Source organism: Brachyhypopomus gauderio, unplaced genomic scaffold (genome assembly GCF_052324685.1).
Source record: "Brachyhypopomus gauderio isolate BG-103 unplaced genomic scaffold, BGAUD_0.2 sc201, whole genome shotgun sequence".
Lineage (NCBI taxonomy): Eukaryota > Metazoa > Chordata > Actinopteri > Gymnotiformes > Hypopomidae > Brachyhypopomus > Brachyhypopomus gauderio.
The window spans coordinates 167,431-173,826 of NW_027507022.1; the positions used below are offsets into that span (position 1 = coordinate 167,431).

The following is a 6,396-nucleotide window of genomic DNA, read 5'->3' on the forward strand; positions in this document are numbered from 1 at the left end:
CTCGCCATTTCAGCCTCTTTTTCGTTTGGTGTGTCACTGGTGCGCTTCGGCGCGCGTGTAAAAACACTGGCTCTGATTGGCTACTATAACGCTGCCTTAGCCAATCGCTTACTGACTTGTTAAGTTAAACGGGTGTTACACAGAGAACTGTGATCTGTCGAGATCTGTTACTCCTCACTAGCCTGGGCAGCGGTCCGTTCGGTTTACTGTTAGTATATCAATATATAGTTTATTTTAATGACCAGTAACGTCAACGGCGTTGTAACGACAGGAAAAGTAATTAATTATATTATCCCGTTACTGACAAAATGACGCCGTTACCTAACGCTGTTATTTTTAACGGCGTTATTCACAACACTGCCCGTTACTGACAAAATGACGCAGTTACCTAACGCCGTTATTTTTAATGGCGTTATTCGCAACACTGGACATCACGTATCTGTACAGATGTGTTATGTGCTACAGATTACATCACACATGCCACATCACACATCCCATGTCACACATCACACATCTGTACAACCACATCCAACTTGTCATTCAAGGCTTGTTGTCATTCACTGTCCCATGTCTGTTTATTGTGTTGTGTCTCTACAGAAGGTGTGTTTTTCAGTATCTAATGCAGGCCTGTGCTCATACCCCTGCACACAAACACTCTCTCTTCTACAGGACTTTGAGAAGACGACACTATGTTGGGAAACTTGGAAAATGCATACCTAAACACACCCTTGAGGTATGGAAAACAGCACAGTGCATCTCTTTCTCCCTCTCCCTCCCTCTCTCTCTCTCTCTCTCTCATCTTCCTCTCTCTCCCTGTTAGTCAGATTTCACAAGGAGAGAGAACCGTTTAGCCCAAACCTTGGTGCAAGGTGTTCAATCCCCTTCTGACAAACGTACCCCGTGCCTCATGCCCCCACAGTCTTCAGCACTGCTCAATTATTAATAGATAGAGAGTGCGCGCAGGGCCTCTGATGGACTGTCAGCAGGCATTTCTCAGCCACCGATCTGGCAGGCCCCGAAAAACACAACACTAGAGCTGACAGTGTAAAAAACGGAGGAGCGGTTTAAGGTCAAATACACTCAACGCTCCTGAGAGAGGGTAAGAAATGCTAGAAGAGGATGAGAGGAGAGAGAGGGAGGGAGAAAGGGAGAGAGAGAGAGGGAGAGAGAGAGCGCATTAGCACTGAGGTGTATTAGTCATCCTCTGACAGAGCTGAATGCATGTGTGGGTTGGTTGGACTTGTCTTCTGGAGTCAGGAAGCCCACCTGTGCATGCTGCTGTAAGCGGTTTCATTGGTACCATATTTATGTGCCAGGCCCAATGTGGAGCAAGACTGAGAAACATCACCAGTATACCTCCACACTGACGCTGTGACTCACAGTACTGCTATAGCTCCACACTGATGCTGTGACTCACAGTACTGCTATACCTCCACACTGACGCTGTGACTCACAGTACCGCTATACCTCCACACTGACGCTGTGACTCGCTGTACTGCTACACCTCCACACTGACGCTGTGACTCGCTGTACTGCTACACCTCCACACTGACGCTGTGACTCACAGTACTGCTATAACTCCACACTGATGCTGTGACTCACAGTACTGCTACACCTCCACACTGACGCTGTGACTCGCAGTACTGCTACACCTCCACACTGACGCTGTGACTCGCAGTACTGCTACACCTCCACACTGACGCTGTGACTCGCAGTACTGCTACACCTCCACACTGACGCTGTGACTCGCAGTACTGCTACACCTCCACACTGACGCTGTGACTCACAGTACTGCTACACCTCCACACTGACGCTGTGACTCACAGTACTGCTACACCTCCACACTGACGCTGTGACTCACAGTACTGCTATACCTCCACACTGACGCTGTGACTCACAGTACTGCTATACCTCCACACTGACGCTGTGACTCACTGTATTGCTATACCTCCACACTGACGCTGTCACTCACTGTACTGCTATACCTCCACACTGACGCTGTGACTCACTGTACTGCTATACCTCCACACTGATGCTGGGACTCACAGTACTGCTATAAATCATGCTATACCTCCACACTGAGGCCTTTTAAACACTCTAGTATGGAATGAGACTGTGACTGAGACAAGAACTGATCACATTGCTATACCTCTACATTGATACCATATTTAGACCATATTTGTAATAAAATCCAGTAATACATTTGTGGATATTCTAAGCGTGATCCACACACACATGCCTCTCATCTTCCTGTAAACCTAAAAACAGCAAATCTGCTAAAGGAATACTTCAGCACGCTTCAGTACATGGGTCCACCACGCTGCTCAATGAGTGCTAGCTTCTCTGTTGCATAGGGCGGAGCTAGTTAGCATTATGAGAATGAGAATTTGCTGCTTTCATAGATATACGCTCCCTATTCATTGCTATTTAGGATATGTTAGTCTAAATCATTTAAGCACTTTTGGTGAAGTGTTAGGCTACGTCATCTGAGTTTTAAACTGAGGATGAGTTACTGACTTGGTACTAAAAATGAATTTAATTCATTAACTAATTACTTTTGAAATTCATTTAATGCTGTTGTCCAGTAATGGACGAGCTGTTTACATTGTAAACTAGCAGAATTCTGTTCCCCTTCATCTGAAGTCGAGCTGTTTGTGTGTCCCCGTCCACACAGCTGTGCTGTGTCCCCCTCCACACAGCTGTGCTGTATCTTGGTGTCCTGTCTCGAGCCTTCAGCTCGTGGTCTGCATGGCGACAGTAGCACAATGCCTTCCCTGTGAGCTGCCACAGCGTCCAATCAGAGCACGACACATCCACACTGTTGTTATGGCCACATGCAAACCATACACACCATCCGTGAGGTCATGTCTCCTCAGGTTCCCTCCTTTTCTTTTAGAAATACAGACCTGCTGTCATTCACCAACATTTGAGACTCACACACAACTCTCTTAACACAAACACAGAGAAACAAAAAAAGCATTCAGTTGTGGAGAAGTCAGAATGGCCCTTAGGTGCCTCATGTGTGGTGATGCTTAGACAGCTGGACGGACAGTCTGAGGGACAGTCTGCGGGACAGTCTGCGGGACAGTCTGAAGGACAGTCTGAAGGACAGTCTGAGGGACAGTCTGAGGGACAGTCTGCGGGACAGTCTGCGGGACAGTCTGCGGGACAGTCTGCGGGACAGTCTGCGGGACAGTCGCTCAGCAGTACCTTCACCCTTGGTGCGCTGATGTGTGATGTCGGTTGAATATCACAGCTGCTTCTGGAGTAACTTTGACTCTAAATTTAGTGCAAGACACGAGAATCCCTGATCACACAAATTCAAAGCTGAAAAACACAACTCAGCCTGCTAAGCAAACGTAATCACTACCCCCCCCCCCCCCCATGCCAAATGCCCCCCCCCCCCCCCCCAACCCCTCCCCCTCACCCCACCATATTCTCACTCACTCGTCGGGGGAATACATGAACTATTCCATATGTCAGAGTTGTCAGTCAAATGTGGGAAGTCTCTCCATTTCTCCAGGACCCACTTCACTTGGTGAGGCTAATCGCTCTGTCTGTATGTGTCTCTCTCTCTCTCTCCCTCCTTCTCTGTCTCTATATCTCTCTCTCTATCTCTTTCTCTTCCGCCATCTCTGTGTCTGTGTCACTCTCTCTCTCTATGTCCTCTCTGTGTGTGTGTGTCTCTCTCTCCCTCCTTCTGTCTGCCTGTCTCCCCCTCTCTCTGCTTGGGTGTTTATCTCATACACCACTGTACTGTAAGGTCCGTCCAGTTTCTTACTGAGGTTCGGGGAAGGGTTAGGGTTGGAAAACAACAACTACTGAATCCAACTGCACTTACTTTTCAGGACAAACGGAAAAACACAAGTTCTGCATGAACTCGCGTACATGAGTCTGCACAGTCTAACCCTAACCCCTAACCCTAACCCCTAAACCCCAACCCTAACCCCTAACCCTAACCGACATGTTTCACAGGAGGGAATACCGTGTAATCTGTTGGAGTCATTCTGTCATTGTGGCTCTATCTTCTGATGGTCTGTTTTTAGGAATAGCAGCCCACTCCAAACACTGTGTGCTAATAACTGGAGTGGCCAGATAGGCATCTGAGCTTAAGACAGAGTGCTGTTTGTGTTGTCCTCGGAAGGTTGGACTAAAGGACGTAGTCGTCAGGAGACTAATGTCCATTCCCCACATAAATCCTCCACCCAGTATCACAGCATCTCCCTGCAATCAGGGTTATAGGGGGTCACCCAACATCTCTCTCCACAGCACACTGTCAGTCTACCACACGCACTCCCGTAAATCATCCCTTCTGATACGTTTACGCGACACAACATTAGACTCGGGCTCTCATGGTAATTAATACATTTTTCATAATCTGCGTGAATGGCTAAATGAAAAATATGACGGAAGATTGATCTTGTTTGTGAGAATATCCATAAAGATACAAATCACGCTAAAAGCCTCGTCCAGCACAGACACACGATGGCCCTCCACTGTGCTTACTACGCTACGGTTTACTTTATTAGACTGAAACAAATGCCTCTAACCTGCTTCTCTTCAGCGTAATTGATTTCTCAGATTTATCTTCCGCTGTTACATTCTTTTACCTTTAATATAAAATATGTGTAAGGAAAATATGTTAAAGTATATTAATAGTAACGCTATCATTAATATGGTTAGATATTAATGATATCAGAGACCATCAGCCACTATGGCCCAAAGGTCTGGAACTCTCTTCCTGAAGAGTTCAGAGACATTTCATCCCTGTACAGCTTCAAGAAGAGTCTCAAAACCTTCCTGTTCAGATCTACATTTAGTTAAGGAACCTTGATGGTTAATTTCACTTCATCACCTTATTTTATTTCATTTCATTTTATGTTTGTTCCAATTATTTTGATAGTTTTGCCATTTTGTTACATTATTTTATTGTTGTTTTTTTCTATTATGTTAATAATTATTTGTCATTTTATTATTTTATTACCTTGTTTTATTATGTTTTTCTTTTATTTATTCTGTAAAGCACTTTGAGTCGCATGTTTGTATGAAAGGTGCTATACAAAGAAAGATTATTATTATTAATATGTCATTTAGGATATCAGTTGTAATAGTAATCGTAGTAGTAAAATGTCAGTGCCATTTGCAGACACCAAATTTTATTTTCCATAAGCAGAGACTGTTTCCCGTGAAGAATCGCCTTCTGCGTTCGTCCTCACGGTCTCTCTTTCACACGCTGTCGCATTCGTTTATCTGCAGAAGGGGGTAGGGGCGAAGAAAGAGAGAGAGGGAAAACGCTTCAGAACTCAACAGTCACTCAGAGCTGTGGGACAAACACCACCCTGCCGCCTACTCTGAGAACATCAAAAGCTCCAATCACTGAACAGATCAAAAAGAGCCCAGCTAATCACAAACCTTCTCATTTCTTCCCAGCTAATCACAAAACTTGTCATTTCTTCCCAGCTGCCAAAGCGACGCTTCTATGAAAAACCGTCCGGAAATATCGCTGCGCTCATTTTCTGTTTCGTAAAGGAAGATGGTAGAAAAGTGTTCTTTAGTAATTTGTCGAAGTCAGCCTGACACGATAATATAAATATTGTTGGACAGAGCTTATTTCGACCTGTCTCACATGGGAAGGGCTTTCAATTAAGTGCCGTCAGGATGGAATTGCTGTTTACGTCGCAAGTGTTTGTGAAGCACAACAGCTCCAGACCGAAGGGCCTCAAAAAGGGCCTTTTGTTTTCACTTTTAAATCAATGCAAGAGAAATAGGCAACGTGTAGTTCATAGTAAAAACATCTACACACCACGCACCTAAAGAAAGAAACAGAGTAGCTAGCTTCTTTGCTGTCCTGACATAGCATACAGTTATGTCTGTCAAAGCCTGAACATTTCCGTCAGTGCTATGGTTTAAACTCCGTGTACAAATCATTCAAGACAATTAAAAGTACCTCCAGCTCTTCCCTTGAAACGGGCTGAATGTTCCTTTCCCCACGGCAACCCCTCCTGTTGTGATTATATTTCCTGGTTTTCCTACTTTGTGCTTTTATTTTGAAATACCTTTTTGTGTCTGCCTTCACACCCCTGTGTCTTGCGTCCCCACCTTGTGTATTGGTTTCACCTGTGTCTCGTTTAATCCTCGTTTGCCTGTGTATTTAAACCTGCATGCTGCTGGTCATTGCATGTAACATCTGTTGTGTTGTTCCTGGTTCTGCCTAGTTGTGTTTATTTTCAGTGTTAATCAGTGTTTATCAATGATATGGTCTTAAGTGTAGTTATCTTTCTTAATAAACTGCATAAAGGCTTGCATTTGTGTCCAACCTCTACCACACCTGTATCTGTAATCGTCACCCAGTTCAGTGTTTCATCAAGAAGCGTTTCGTGTGTGAGTGAACAGGCT

General features: G+C 44.9%; 1 long non-coding RNA gene across 1 annotated transcript; it reads right to left on the reverse strand.

The window, feature by feature from the left end:
- Positions 1-5,123: 5,123 nt before the first annotated feature.
- LOC143502711 (uncharacterized) lies at positions 5,124-6,004 on the reverse strand. Its single transcript, XR_013127124.1, has 3 exons — positions 5,948-6,004; positions 5,413-5,516; positions 5,124-5,250 (listed from the first exon to the last, which is right to left on the reverse strand). It is a non-coding gene; the product is annotated as an uncharacterized LOC143502711 (long non-coding RNA).
- Positions 6,005-6,396: the final 392 nt, after the last annotated feature.